Raw genomic sequence first — 17,214 nt, 5'->3', positions numbered from 1 at the left:
ATACTACGGATATTTTGTGAGCGTGATTCTTAGAGCTGTTGTTGTTCCTAGTGGGAGAGTGCACTAACGGTGCTTAAGCCTGATTTCCATTTGTTTTTCCTATTGTGATTCCATAGACATTTTAATATTTACTCTGGCCTCCGCCGAGGGCAACACCAGAATTATGCAGCTCATCATTTGGCATGTAAATTGTAAAGACTGCGATTACTGTGGGTGGGACGTCTCGGAATCAATTGATGAATCGAAAAACTACGGCAAATCTGTGGACATTTGAGTCAGGCATTTGTGAATGAGTAAGAGGGAGAGAGAAAGAGGGAGTATGATAAAGTTCCTAATTTCTATACTTTTTATTATATACACCAATATGAATTATGTCTGCATCGATAGTAGAAATACAGCAGCATAAATATAAAATAAAATATGTACTAAATAAAAAATAAATAAAAATAAAAATAAAGCAGAGGGCTTCAAACTTGATGTATTTAATTAGGCATTGCTTTTTTATATTTGAATTTTTTAATAGTTACAAATCAATGTTTCAAATAAATATATGTTTTCCAAAAAGTAAAAATCTGATGTTAAAATGCTCAGCTAAATTCAGTTTAAAAATCAGTTTAAAAAATGCAGTTAAAAAATCAAATTAAATTTATAATATATAAAGATTTTTTAATGAATAACAGACCGATCTTATTTGCAAAATTATTCATAAATAAAAGACAGTTGAAAGCTCAGTAGTAGTAGTTAAGGTTTGGAATTAAATGCACTTTAGAGTTCTAGACAAAAAGCTATGAAATAAAGCTAAAAAAATAATAATAATAAAAAATTCACTTAAATTTTAGAGTGTGCCTTTTATTCTTGAGACTGTCAACGTCTCTTAAACACACCCTCCTCGACTTCGTAATTTCTAGCATTTTATATGCCTTAATCCTGCTTCTCTTTAATGCGAGAAATCTGCTTGTGAGAGCTAAGATTTAATCTGCTGATAAAACTTTGACTCAAGAGCTGCCTCACTTCAGCAGCTGTTTGAGCTCATGAACAATCGCTGTTTGTGATATTTTAGCAAAATTTACGATTAAACTCTTTGGCTTTCAACTTTTGGCAAAACACTTTTGCACGCTTGTGCAACATGGTCGAAACTCAGATTTAACAAATTTATGCATAGGCAGCTGCCAGTGCGTCAGCTGCGACAACAATCCAAGTTAGCCTTTCTCTCTCTCTCTGTCTCTTTCTCTCCTCTGTATCAGGTAGTAGTCTCTAGGTGGCAATTCTCGTTGGCACTAAACGAAACCCAAACGCATAAGCCTGATTACTAAAAACCTGTGCGTCTGTCCGCTTAAGCCATATCATTATATACACACATATATATATATATTCATATATATACATTTTAATCATAATTCATAAATGACTAACCAAAGCCACATATCACATAAAACGCTCAAGTACTCTCAGTGGCCCTGCACTAATTCGTTTACAGCCTCATATTCTCATGCAGCTCAATAAATTATCTCGACTTTTTTTTGGCTTTTAGGTATCCTGCGGGACCCGAAACTTGTGACATCTGCAGCAAGGGTATCAACGGTAGAGTAAAGCCCTGACAGTCCTGAGAAGTGTGACACGTTTTGATATTTATGTGCCTGTAGCATTATAGTCAAAGCCATTTATCAAGGTCGCATGGCCTGCTTACATATGCACGGCTATACAACAGAAGTAAAAGAAGAAGAAGCAGCAGCACTAGCAGCAGTAGGAGCAAAATAAATAAATAAAAACATATGCGCATAATCCTCAGCTGACGTACTGCATAAGACCACATCGCATGCGGGTCGACAAAACTCAGCCTGGTTTAACCTTTTGCATGCGACATTAACAGCGCCGACTCCTGCTGCCGCTGCTCCTGCTGCTCCTGCTGCTGGTCAGGCGAACACAAAGAGACAAAAAAGTGAAAAGAAAAAAAAAAGAAGTTGTCACTGCTTCATTATCCCCATCAGCCACACTTTGAACTTGAAAGAACTTTGAAAGACTTTGCTACCCAGGAGCAGGCAGAGAAGCGCTCAAGCTGAAACGAATTCACGGGTATTTCATTTAGCTGAGTTAATTTTCATTTAACGGCAGGATTTTCATTTAACTGAGAGGATTTTCATTAATTTCCAAACTTCTTTTGCTTTCCCCTTAACAAGCTTTTTGGTTTTCATTTAAATCTGCTTCTCAGTATGCCCTGTAGACATTTAATTGGCTTTTATCAGCTTTGAAAAATTCTGATTTAGCTGACATGAAAAATGTTTTCTTCGAGTGCTTTTTAATAGAATTTTATCTGAAATGCTTTTGCTTTACATTTCATAAATTTTGTTATTTTATTTCAAATTTTTTGACTGTTTAATTTGTGTTTTTTTTTTTTGCGCTTGCTAAAAGCATTTCGTTGTGGACATTAAAAGGCTTCCTTCATAACATAAATATTTTGTGCACGAAATGCCAGCAGCAAAAACAAAAGCAAAATTCTTTCAGCTTAGGTCGAACTATATATAGAAAAGTAAAAAATAAAAATAATAATAAATAAAAAATATATAAAATAGTTGTACGAAGTTTTATGATATTTTGTTAAAAAGAATATTTTTTTAAAGAATAATTGAGGTATTTTATAGAGTTTATATACATTTTTTCGGTACGTTATTAGAGCATTATTATTTTTTTTTATTTATTTATTTTTTTTTCTCAGAATTATACCAAAAAATACAGAGAAAAAAGAAAGAACTCTGTGCAAACTTCCATCCCAAAAGCTCTTTATATATAGCTAACAGAAAAACAAAATTTCTTAAATAGATAAACCAATTCTACTCAAACCACACTCGACGTCCTCTCTAAACCCACACTCACACGCACACACACACAGGGTATCTGTCAGTCATCATTATGCTCACTCAGCCAGTTGTTACCTGCTTCAAATTTGAACATTTTTCATTTCGCTTTGTGGCCGTTGCCAGCCAACAAAATTGATTTGTGGCCCACTGAACTTTTTGCGGTTGGCGTAAATTGAATTTTTATTTCGACTTAGCTGCTTTGCCGGCTGAACAACGGTAAATTCACACCTGTGCTGTCTGCAAGACAGAAATTAGCAATTCAAACAAAGTAACTTTTTCCGTTATCCAAGCAGCGCACAGCGAGCTGTTTGTTTGCCTTTGGTCTGTGGCCATTGTTCGGATTTGTGAGCGCATCTAAAGCCAGCTATAACTAACAGTCTTACAGCCACGCCTCAAACAATGAGATTATTGGCATACAAAAAAAATACATATAAAGAAATAGGCAAGTTTCCGTTGCAGTTTGTCAATCGAATGGTTTTCCACGTCATAAATTCTTAAGATATTTAAAGGCTAAAAACTTTTGCCTAGAGCCTGAATGGATTTTGCCAACTTGATTACGTTATTTGGCTAGCGAGCAAAGCCTAGACATAAGCTGCAAACCATTTAAATTTCATCAACTGATCAATTTTTAAGTTTTTTCATTGAAATCCATTTTTTCTTCTTTTCTTTTTGGCACAGCGCAAATTTTGGTGCCAAGAGTGTGCAAGAAAAGCAAACTTTGGCCAACTTTTTGGCAGCTCTTAAATTACATGCTTGGCCATTTGGCCAACGATATCAGACTGGAAATCACTTAGCTGTCTGCTCAAACTGATGGAGCCGAGCAAATAGCCCCGAAACAAAAACATCTAACAAAATGGAGAAACACCAAAATCTGAACAAATACTCAGAGAGACACACATGTACACATACTCACACATGCACACAGATACATACACACACACACACATAGATTCACGCACACCCACGCAGATAATGTAGGTACAAATCGTTGCTGGCAGCATCTACTGACCCAAGTAGAATGAAAAGCACAATCGTAGCGTAGACTAAAGGCATGACAGACTGTGGGATACTCTGTAAATTACGAAGATATTGCAAACTAACACTAAGGTAAAAGGATGAAGTAATCAAAGTGAGAAAGCTTAACCTGAACTAAGAAAATTTAGTAGTGTTGATGAGATACCCTGTAAACTATATATATGCTCATTATTTTTATAAACAGACGGCATATTTCGAAATGAGCTCTTCTCAGTTTATTCAAATAGGAATTCCATGAGAGTGAAGCAAACATATGAAGCTGTTGCCGAAAGTGATCTACGGTCTTGTAGATGTGAGAGAACGAGATGGCATGCGGAACCCTTGTCGGCGAGCTGTGTATGTGTGTGCGTGGTTGCTTGAGAGAGACAGAGACAGAGAGCGAGAGAGAGAGATAGAAGAAGAGAGAGATAGAAGAAGAGAGAGAGAGAGAGAGAGAAGAGAGAGAGAAGAAGAGAGAAAGAGAGAAAGAGAGCGAAAGAGAGGGAGAAAACAGGGCGTTCATTATAGAGGCTGACTTTATAGTTGTGTGAATAATGCGGAAACAGGTAATTTATTTATATATTTTTTATTTGTATATATTTATTTCTATATGTGTATATTACTATATATATTTTTACAACACTTCAATACAAAGAGAAAAGCAAAACAGTTTAACTACACACAAAAGGTTTAAGCATGAGCCAAACTTTTTGAACTACTCAGGTGAAACTAGTTGGACTTTGAGACAGTTAGACATGTATACACTTTGTTTGAAATACAAAACTTTATGCTGCACTGGTTGTAGGTCTGTCTTTTGTTGTAAATTCGTACATAATAAATAATGTGGAATACCATTTGGGCAAAGGGAGCAAACAATTTTCTCTGAAGTGGCCCTAGAGATGGTTGTAAATTCATCAATGCTCTCCACCAATTCAGTGGACGGTGTCAAGGGAGCAGAAGGTCAATACATCGATCATACATGAAGTGACTATGGGTATAGTAATCTTACCATGGCTCGAGCTCCACATGCCTAATTAAATTAACCACAATTAATTTTGATTAGATATATAATTAAGATTCTTCTTTCTTATGAACCAAATAAATGAAATGTGCTTTACCTAATTGAAAATTCGCACACCCCATCCAGCCCTGTTCCCATGTACAGGGTATACAAATAAGAGCAAGATGTCGCCTGTAAGTTTGGGGATTAGAGCGACCAGTTAAGACAGCGTGTTAAGTTGTCTGTTATGGACTTAGCTATATGCCACCCATTTAACAACAACAATAAACAAGGGAGAAATTCACACAGACGCCTACGCCAGCACGGAGCGGGGCACACAGCCTATTTTTCCCTCGATTATCATAAAAAGCATTCTCTGCTCGCCTCAGTGACCAAAATGAACAAATATATGTGTTTATAGAGAGATGAAGAGAGCAGGAGGGCGGGGGGCTGCTGTGTTTGACAGCGGACAGATGTAAAACATGATATTCGCTCTAACATAATTACGATATTAAGTTACGCACCAAAATGTCAATGGGGAAAAAAAAAAACAAAAACAAAAAGAAATGTTTGCGTAAGCCAAAAACCAAAACTGAAACCAAAATCCAAATAGCTTTTCGTGGCCTATGGCTAGACATTAAAGCTGCGAATGGCCAAACGCCATAAGCGGAATATACTTAAATATTATTAGCCAATTTGATGGCGGGCATTTGGAAGGTAACACACAGAAGCAGGTTGCGAAACAGGAAGCAGAAAGTACTTGGAACTTAAGTTATGTGTAGGAAATATTAAATTATATTTGATGGCTCAAAATGTCGGCTAGAAATTAGTTGTTTGCTAGACGAAAATGTTGAATATTATATTTTACGATTTTTATCAAGAAAATCTTGACACCTTCAATAGTTACAAAACTCCATTTGATAAGCCATTGGGCAGCAAATAGTCCACAAAAACCAATAAACTGCTTACATTTCCTAAACGCCTTCAATCCAATCTCCACACATTATCTAAATAGTCGCTCATCTATTCCAAACTTTGATCCATAAATCACAGCTCATATCGAAAACAAAAAGCAACTGGTACAGCAAATTACATAAATACCAAACAATCTCATAGATAGGCATTTCAAGCCCAGACTCCCAAATTGAATCCGAGCTCAACTTGAAGAGGCATTAAAAGTTGGGCTTAGACCTAAATCGAAGCAATTTCCGTCAACAGTTTTGCGTCATTGAGCACAAAACAAATCGAAGTTTGACGCTGCGCCAATCAATCGGATTTTCTGGCAGACATTGCGTATACGTAATGTGATCAGCACATGCTAATAATTGACATAGATCATGGATAATTATGAGTGGCTTGAGATGTTAGTTGAATTCCTTATAAAACTGAGTTAAATAACTAAATTATTTAGCCAAATGCTTGAGCTAAAAGCGAACAAGTTTAGTTTAAGCTGAGCTGGCTTAACGAGAACTTTATGTAAACTTAAGCTTAGCATATATATTTAACTGTACGTACATATATATATTTTGCCTATCCATGTCATGCGCCTTTTGCAACTTGCGGCTTAGGCAATTTGCCGTGTATGCGCCACATTCATAGATTAACTCGACCTTTGCCCAAGTTTTGTTGGCCTTGTTCAAGCTCTAACTGTCTCTCTCTATCTTTCTCTCTCTCTCGTTTCCCCCTGCTTGTTTTCTCCCCCTCTCTCTCAACCTTTGTGCTGACATTCCTGCCTGTTACATTCCCATTCCCATTTCCCAATTTTCTTTTTTGTGCAAAAGCCTACAAAAAACTTTTCGGCCGCACATTTTTCTTTTGGGCTTTTTGTCCGTTCGTCCTCTTGTTATCCTGTTCACTTGGCTTTTGGCCTGTCTTTAGGTATTTAGACCCTGACACCGCTGGCCATTGACTTGAGTAGCATACAGCATTTTACATATATTTGCTTTTTTCATATACTAAAATGTATATATTGGGTATTGGCTCAATAGTTATGTTATCAAACATCAAATTGATATTTGATTATTTTCCCTTTATGTTTGTTGTCTCTTCGCGTGCGGCTGTTAAAATGCTTTGATAAGCAAGCCGAGGCAGACATTTATACACTTTTTACGCCTTTTTGCTTGTATAAACATTATTTTTAATATTATTTTTATGCGTGGCCCATAAATTGTGTGCAACGCGACTCTCTGTTTATTTTGTGGTCTGCCGCTTTTTATATGTCTGCTTTCCAGTTTATATTACATTTAATACTCTTTGTAAATGTTGCAAATACTCTTGATAAATATGTTTAATTAGTTTTATTCGTAAAAGAAAAAGGGAAATAAAACAAGATTTACAAATTAAGCAATTATTTCTAAAAGGAATTATTTAGAAACTTTATTATCGATATATGTCGATATACATTTTTATAGAATATAATATAATATATTGCTCTTTTTTGGGAAACTATAATATAAATCTGCTTTATTAATTTTTTAATAAAAATTTATAAAATATTTTTTTAATAAAAAAAAAAGTAAAAACACCACTAAAAAATAAAAAAAAAATAAAATAAAAGAATATAATAACTCTTCCTAAGACTTCAACCTAATAATTAATCTAAATATATCAAAGATATCAATATATCAAATATATGTCATCTATATAATAAATTATATTTATTTCCATTAAAAAGATTATCTCAAAATGTCAATCAAATATTTTATGAATAGTAATTTACATTTTTAATCTAGTTTGATAAGTGTCAATAAATTATTTTCTATGCATTTTATAGGATTATATAGGATTAGCTTCATATATTTACATCAATAATGAATTTCAATTTTATACGAATTTATTCCGTTATATTTCTAGCTGCGCAGCTCTGCTTTTATTATGCACACAATATTTAAATTCAATCTATTTGCACGAAATCAAATATTCATGAATTCCATCAGAACTAAAATTGTGTGCTTGCTAGTTGATAAATAAAATGCCAATAGGTTTGTTGATTAACGCACAGTTTTAATTTCCGCTTAAATTTGATGGCCAACTGCGAGTTGGAAAAAGTTTTAATTGTTTTAATCAACTACATTTGAATTAAATTACGCAATTTTGCGTGGCGAAATTAAGGCCGAACTTTAAACAAGTTTTCGCATTCACAGAACCGCAAATCTAATTAAATTTGTAACCAAAAACTTATGTACAGCGCGCTCTCTCTCTCTCTCTCTGTCTCTCTCTCTCTCTGTCGCTCTCTCCCTCTGGCTCTCTCTCTCAACGGGTTAACTGTTGTGTGCAAATCTAAGCAGCTAATGCGCAATTTTGTAGCTACAAAATGTGCACAGATTTATATCGAGGGCATGTGGACGACTACGACGTCAGACAAAGGACTTGGCGCTAAAATCTGACACCGGCTGCAAGTATAATGAGCCAGAGGCAGGGCAAAGTAAGTATATATATTAAAGTTAATTGGTATGCAAATTCTGTAAAGGCCAATTTAACGAATTGTCGTGGCAGCAAACAAAAAAATAAAACAAAATACCAAAACAAGAACAACAAAAAATGCATGTAGTTGAGTAGAGTTCGTGACTTTTTGAATACTTTATAAGCTCAGCATTTTAGCTTTAAATGGCAAAATGTTTAGCGAGCCATACGAAAGCGGTATACAAAATGTATTTTAAATGCAAATGGCTTAGAGATTAAAAGCCAATATAAACACATATGCATGTATGTATTGCTACAGATATTGCTTGCGAGAGCTTAAGCGCTCTACCGTTAACGGTAGCCGGATAGATAAAACAAGGCAGCCAAAGAAAATTTCGGCGAAATAGTTTGTTAATATGCGGAGCATAAAAGTTGAACTAGAGAAAGGCCTTAAAATATTACTTAAAGCAGGTAGAGCGATTCTCTCTGTATGAAAATTGTGAAAACTAAATTTGTATTTAAATATAATTTTTAAAAAAGAAAATAAAACAAAAAATAAATCAGTTAAATTAAGAATTTATCAGTTAATACAATTGAATATAGTTTTACACATTTTTTATGGTTTTTAATATAATTTGAAGCCCTTAATTACATATATATCATAAATATAAAGAAAGAAGCAACAGAGCAAGAAAGCTGACAGTGGATGAGTAGGAAGCAAAAAACATCGAGCAATAGAAGTATGTGAAATACCAACAGTATACGATTAACTTCAGAGCGGCTTACTAACAAATATATTCAGAATAAGGCCACAACAAAGCAGCACAAAAGCATAGCATACAAAGAATCTTAAGCAATCTGAAATAAGCTAGAAATATGGTATATATGGCATATCATAAACCTATTCATAAAAATTTTACTCAAACAAATATTAAAGGAGATGTTTCTATTAAAAAGAGATAAAACAGCTAGCAAATTTTTTCACTCCACTTTCTCTTTAAGCCATGTTGTTAAATGTTAAAGTAAGCCTTACAATTTTTTTGTATTATGAATTTGTCAGTAAAAATTCCAAAAAGCCAACGCCCAAGGCACAAAGCGCCGTTCCTTGTCCGCGAAACATTCAAGGTGTCATAAATAAAATTAGAAAACGCTCAACAGCAAAAGAATTTTATCGAGAGTGGAGCGCAAGGACGTGTTGTTGTTTTCTCAGTGTTTTCAGTGCGTGTGTGTATGTGGGCGTGTATGTATGTATGTGCGTGTGCGTGTGGGTGTGAGTCACGTAATTTGCAATAGATATATGCAGCAGATCGAATGCTTTTGTTTTTCATCAGAATGCACAGCAAAACAAAAACAAACTTTGACCACAGAAAAAAAAGGACATAAAATAGAGAGAGGAAGAGGGAGAGAGAGAGGCAGCAAAACAAATGAATGTTGTTGTTTAGCGAAGCAAATGAAGTACAAGAATTGCACACTAAACAACGATTCACACACACACACACACACACACACAGAGGGACTCAGAGAACAACCAGAGAGATGTGTCAGAAAGCCTAACTGAAAAAATGTTTCTGCTGTCATTCCATGTCGCTGTATATTGTGTCTGTGTGTGTGTGTGTGTATGTGTGCTGGCGCTTGTGTGAGTGATACAAGTTGGTTTACTTAGTGCCGCACGTGGGCAAAACTAACGAGAAACTGTGAAAAATTACAAAAAAAAAGAAGAGGCAAAAGGCACAGCAGCATGTTGTTGTTGTTGTTGTTGAAACGCCGGGCACTGCTGCCAGCGAAATGTGTCAAGGCAAGCGACGCACACGAGCAGAGCAAAGCATTTTGAGTAAACACTAAAATATTTTAGTTGCTCTATGCAAAAATGCGGAGGAACAAAAAATAATAATAAATAAAGAAAAATAAAGAAAATAAATACGAATATAAAAAAAAAATAATAATTAAAAAAATAATAAAATAAAAAATACGAGTATAAAAAAATTAATAAATTAAAAATTAAAAATAAATATTACAAAAATAAATCTATATAAAAACAATAATTAAATAAATAAAAGATAAATATATGCAAATAACACAATAAAATACGAATATATAAATAATATATATGAATAAAAACTAAATAAATAAAATACAAATATACAAAAATATTACTAAATAAAAAATAAATATAAAAACAATAAATATTTAAAAAAAATCTGAATAACAAATTAATTTAATAAACCAACTGAAATTTGAATGGCTCCGTTTTTTTGCGCACTAATGAAAAGTAGTAGACAAATATAAGAAACTTTCGCTGAGCCAATCGATTTTTATCAGCTGCTCATTAAAATGAAATCCTATAAAAAAAAATACATATATATTTACATAGTTAAATATATACATTTATATATTATAAAACTTAACATGTAATGCGAATATGTCAATACGCGACTGCCAAGGCACTTGGCAAGTTTATTTCAAAGTCTGCGCACAAAAGTATGCTATAAAAAATGCAGTTAACTGCGACACACCAACTCGTGCATATATTTATATACTCTGTTTGCTATTTATTACACCCACACACACACACACACACTCCCACACTTTTGATTAAGCTGCATGTAAATGCAGCTGTTCACTCGTTTTCTTTTTATTCCTTTAATATTTTTTATTACTTCAATGAATCGCACACGACTCTCAGACGGCTGCAGACTCAAGGACACGCACAAGCATTTTATTATTATTTCATTTGCATTTCTATTGGCTGTTGCTATTTCTTGCACTCGTTAATTAATAAATCCACGCCACATTATATGGCACGCGCTTGACTTGACAATTTCGGATTACTTCTTCTTATTTATTTCTTTTTTTTTTTTTTTTTTTGGTTTGTTAACGCCTCGAGAACGGAAACGTGCACAGCGTCTCGGTCGAACGCTGCGTTTTCGTTACGTTGCGATGAGAACGTCGCGCAGCTCTGCATCAAACTGAATGGCGGCACACAAGAACATGTCTAACTGCCCGCTGCTGCGTCAACTGCGCTGCTCACTGCGACTGTGACTGCGACTGCGACTGCGACAGCGGCAGCGACTGCTGCTGTTGACTGACTTTCAATCTTGGCGTCTTTGACGCTGGCCACAGTCGAGCAACTGTCACTGAAGCCTGTGCGAAACAAAACGCACAAAACTCAACTTCGACTGTCCCATGGCTCAGCGTCTGTGTGTGTGTGAGTTTGTGTGTGTGTACTGTGTGTAGCAACTTCCTTGTTGAGCATTTGCTCTTTACATGCCTAGCTCATTGCTCTCTTAAATATTGTGGCCACAAAAATTAACTAGCACGAGCAGCCAGAGCTGTCGGGGCTTTGCAGCATTAAGAAATTGAGCACAAGGAATAAACAATAAAATCAACAACTCGATGAAATAAATAGGCCCAATAAACAACAATAATAAAAAAATATTAATAATTTACAAACAAATGTTTAACAATATAAAAACAAAAGAAGAAACTAATAATAATATCAAACGGGAAAGATATATAAAATTAATACAGCCAAGTATTAAACAACTTATTAATATAAATAATACCATATTATTATTTCAAATTATTTCACAGATTTTTATTAAGAAACATGAGTAAAAGTGTGAATAAAAATATGTAAAAGCTATCTATATTTTTTTATTTATTTATCAATATTAATTATTAGTATTAATCACGAATCTTGAGGCATTGCAAAGTCTACAACCTCTTTATTAAATTTTAATTTTGTTATTCTAATTTTTTATTGTAAAAAATATTTATTATATATATATATTATATATATTATTTTTTATTATTAATATTTTCTGTAAATTAATATTTAAAAATACTTGTTGCTTTTATTTCACCTTTTTACCTCTAATTTTATAAAAATTTGTATTTAAAAAAAAATATATACATATATATATTCTGAAATATTTTTATATACATCGCTCCAATTTCATTGTATTATTTATTTTATTAAAATATATATATATATATATATATATATACTTTTTAATGAATATCTAAAAATACTTGTTGCTTTTAATTCACTTCTATTTAAAGTTACTAATTTCCAAATAAATATATTTGCTAACCAACATATCTAACAGTGTATTCAAGCACGTGTTATATAACACCACAAACTCTCAAATACAGAGGCACACATAAACACGCACACACACACACACTCTATCTCTCTCTGTTAGAGCGCAAGAGCATAAGAGCTGTCGGCCGCGTAACCCAGAAAATGGCAACAAAACAAAATGACCAAAATCGTGTAATCAACAAGAATTTGGCGCCAACACGTGGAACACGTGCTCATCATAATGTTTCAATTCCATTTCATTGCGTTGCGCATACATAAACATTAGAGCTTTTGTGTGACGTCATATGTGGCCTTATGACGTGAGCTGAATGAAAAGTCTACAAAAGTGCTAAATGAAGACGTCATTGAGTGTAAGAGGGGAGATGCCGTAGGGAGAAAAAAGGAGAGACGGCGAGAAAGGAAATGCGTGTGTGGCGCCATCTAGTGGTTGAGCTGAGCAATAATATTTATACGTGGTTAGTTAAACGTTAAATAAAATTAAATTGTTTTTTATTTGTGAGAAATAAAAATTAAGGTAAAAATATGTAAATATTAATTTTAGATTTTACAAATTTTTTTGTATGTTTTATAAGTAAAAAAGTTTTTTCCCAGTAAAATATCTTTAGTTTTTTAATTTTATTTATTATACATATATTAGTCTTTTTAAATATTTTAATATTTTACTTCAAAGCAAATATATATCTCTTAAATATTTAACTTGATTTAACACTTGCATATTTTCACTTTTGTAAGCTATGCATATGTCCATTTGCAGGCAACAAATATTTATATAACAAATACAAAGGAATTTCAACAGTCAAAGCAGAAACCACAAAGAAACAAAAAAAAAAAGGGAAACAACAAGCCAAAAAGCTGAAAAATTGAAAAAATAAATGGAAACTGAAGACGGAAATAGGATTTGATGTCAATAAATTGAAAGAATGTTGAACAAATCAATATGAACGTAAGGCATTCAATTGTAGGGAAGCAGACGAAGTGAATCGTCGATGCCAGCTGACAGCAGCCACAGATTCCTCACTTAAATCACACACTCACACACACACACCACACACATGCAACGCTTTAAGCTTACAACTCGCAACGCTTGCAACATGCAACAGCAATTGATAAGCTCCATTGGAAATTGAATAGCAAATGCTATTTGAGCCGCATTAGCGAATGAATGAATCAAAAGTTCAGCTGAATGAAAATCGCGCTAAGTCTCTGCCAACACGAAACGCCAAGTAGAAAATAAATTCAAGTTTGCCAACAAACTACAAGAGCAAAACAACTTGAATGAAAAGCCAAGTTAAATCGTTAGGAAAAACAAAACAGCCACAACTAAACGCAGTGGGACACGACACATTAAATAGTCAGAGAATATGTAAAAGGGAACAGCTTGGGCTGGGGCATGATTTTAATTTACTCGTATACGTATATATTGGGCATATATTATATTTAAAAATAAATAAATAAAAATGTGTGAGAAAGAAAAAAATTAAATTATGGTAATAAAAAAAAAAAAAATAATAAAAAAAAAGCTTTAAAATAATTATTTTATTATTTTTCAATTTAAGTAATGAAATAAATAAATAAAAAATAAAATATAATAATATTTATATATTAAAAAAAAAATTTTTAAAAAAACTAATAAAAACCTTATACCGATTTTTATGGTGTTTAATTTCCTATACAAAAAATTTTTGAAACAAAAAAAAATAATAATATATATAAAACTTTAATTAAATTAAATATAATATATTCTAAAATATAATATTATATATATATATATTGCTTTGAAACTACATTTTCTGATATATATTTTTATTTATATTTTAATTTTTTTATTTATTATATATATTTTTAAAATTCTTCTCATTCAACAATGCATTGCCCAGCTCTTGGCGATTTTAGTACACTGCGTGCTTAAAATTCAAGTTCTCTTTTGCTGAAATACTTCATTGAAATGCGAGACAGATGACAATGCAAGAAATGCATAAGATAAAAGTCAAATCCCAGAGACAAGAGAATGAAAATGTTAGAAGCGAATTAAGTGACACTAAATGCCCATGCTGAGGGCTGAGTGGGTGTCTCTGTCTCTCTGTGTGTGATTGCGTATCACTTAGTGAATGTGCGTGTATCTGTGTGTGTGTGTGTCAAGTGAATTTGTAGTCAATTTCCTGCAATTTGTCGTTGGCAGGCAGGCGATGATAATGCCAAGGATGCCGATGAGGAAACTCTGCTTCCTGTAATGATACGCAGCGCACAATCAAGACAACATAATACACTTTAACACTGTCTGTGTGTGTTCGTGTGTGTGTGTATTGGTGAGATTGTGTGTTTTTATATATATAAGTAAATATAAAAACAAATTAGAATGTGTGCAAAATATGGCACAAAATGAATTTTCGGCATACCAATGCTGTAAGCAATTTGTCGACGCCTAATGGAGAAACAAGCGCGTGAAAGATACTTCAGTAGGGGTAGTCCCTCACACACCCACTCGAGAGAGAGACCGTGCAACTGGCATTCACATGTTTCTGGCCGTGCTGATAAGTGTTGTTGTTGTTGTTGTTGTTGTCGTTGTTTAGTCCCTAAATTGAGTGTTTCGACAGTTTCGGACGAGTTCCGAATACTCTGGCTCTGGCTCTGGCGAATGCTTCTGTCAGGCATTTGAGTCCCTTCAATTCCAATTAGAAGGCGCATTCAGTGCGCGTCTCTCACGCGGTTTGACTGCCTAAATCGCATTGACACGCATTTACATGTCTCGGCAGACAGTAAATTGAACAGCCTAATGTCCCAAGCACACACACACACACGCACACATGCACACGTACACACACAATTGTAATTAAAATGTCAGCACAAAGAACGGGAGACGTTGCCTCGACTCTCGGCTGGCCAAGGTCCTTTGGGCTTATCAATTTAGATTGCTGTCCGCAGACAAGCCTCAAAATTGCAAAAACTGCAAATGAAAACGAAATACCTAAATACTATATGCAAAAAAAAAATATATATATATACAAAAAAAAAATGACGAACGACAACACAAACATAACTGTCAACCGCAAAAATATCATAGGAAATAACGCCGCAGACACAGATCAGATCCCATTTCTGTTCGGGCACATCATCAGACCGCAGTCCGGACCCTTCGGGCAATGAGACAAACATTTTTGATGTTTTTTCTGTTTTCTTTTTATGTTTTTTCTTTCTTGCTTTGCATGTCCCATATCCTGTAGAAGATTTTTAGAAAATTGTGCTAGGCGTATGGAAGAGCTACGCAAACTTAGCTGGGAATTACTTTTGTGTGGAGCAACAGACATTTAAAGATTTTTAAAAATATAAACAGCAAAAGAATATACAACATTTTTTAAGGCTTTAAGTATTATATAAAATATATTTATATATCATTTTTTGTATAATTATCAAGTAGTTATTTTTTACATATTTTTTTATATTTTTAAAGGCTAACAAATTTATTATTTTTAATCACAACTAAAAAAACTCATAATAAAGCTAACAACTAGAACTGGAGCTTCGATTCTTCTTAAACGTTTATATAAAATATTTAAATATTATTTTTAGTCTACAACTTTGATCAAATACTATTATTTGGATTTCTTAAACGTTTATATAAAATATTTAAATATTATTTTTAGTGTACAACTTTGATCAAACACTATTATTTGGAACGTATTACTCTTGATAGATACAATACAAATTTCCTGTAGAGTTAAAATAAATAAAAGCAAGCCTAAAAATCTAGATAAACTTATCTTTCCTTTTGCTGAGCTGCCACACAACCTTTTGCTGCTCTTCATTTGAATTTCTCCGCACGTTTCACTTTTCAATTTAATTTTATTTAAGTGAAATTGACCTAAAGCATTTGTTTTTTATTTCCATATTCCTAAAATTCATTCAGTAAAATGTATTTATATATAAATAGTTAGATGTATACAGTATGGAATTTGCATGAAATTTTTAAGCAATTTAGATCTTTTATTTATGATTAAATTTATTGCCCCTTATATTTTTTTTTTTAATAAATACTGTACAATAAATATTGCAATTATTGGTTTGAAAATCAATATATTAAATTTGATATAATTAATTTTTCAACGAATATATATTGAATAAGTATCTTCAACTATTTCCATATAAATAGATCATAATTTGATTAAATCTATTATTTAATACTGCTCAAGACAATTCAGTTCAAAGAAATATTGGAGTGCAACTACTTGCATTTTTGCTATAAAAATTCCTATGAATAACATCTCAAAGCAAAGGCTAGCAAGCTGCTCACACACTGCAAAGTTACACAAAGTAAGCGCATATTTATGCAACTAAAGTTATTTTTCAGCACGCATCACAAACAAGATACTAGAAAATATTATTCAACTGAGGAACACACTCAGAAGAGCACTTCAGCTGATTTAGTCTTTAGTCTGTGCATGATAACAAATAAAAGCCAGGTTCACAATTGTGTAAACACATACAAGGCATCAAAACTTTTGCTATTTTTATATAATTTTTTGCAGTGAGCTCAAAACTTGGATTCAGTTCGCCTGTTGCTGCTGGACGGGAAAAAACACTGAAAGCCACAGCATACATATACAAATTGGTAAACAAAAAGAAGAAAGAAAAAACGGTAGCATTTGACCGCATATAAACATAAATAAAAAAACTTATTTAAAAGTTCAACAATGACAACAAAAAACCGGTTGACAAAAGTGTTTAGAGTAAAAACTTGCAGAGAAACGATATTAGTTGGCTCGCTTGACCCTTGACTGCAAAAGTTTCTGACAGTTATTATATTAGATATCATAAATGGAATTTGTCAGTTTATATATATG

At 33.2% G+C, this 17,214-nt stretch overlaps 1 protein-coding gene across 1 annotated transcript in view; it reads right to left on the bottom strand.

Moving 5' to 3' along the window:
- The window catches only part of SLO2 (slowpoke 2), a 119,610-nt gene extending 108,201 nt beyond the window's left edge, over window positions 1-11,409 (bottom strand). The window contains exon 1 of the mRNA XM_089262380.1: window positions 10,929-11,409. The gene's annotated coding sequence lies outside the window, so the exon portion shown is untranslated. The remainder of the gene's footprint in view (window positions 1-10,928) is intronic.
- Window positions 11,410-17,214: the final 5,805 nt, after the last annotated feature.

Source organism: Drosophila navojoa, chromosome 5 (assembly GCF_054131105.1).
Source record: "Drosophila navojoa isolate 15081-1374.11 chromosome 5, UAZ_NAV_1.0, whole genome shotgun sequence".
Taxonomy (NCBI): Eukaryota; Metazoa; Arthropoda; class Insecta; order Diptera; family Drosophilidae; genus Drosophila; species Drosophila navojoa.
Note: the sequence above shows the minus strand (reverse complement) of the source record. Positions and strands in the feature narration are given on the sequence as shown.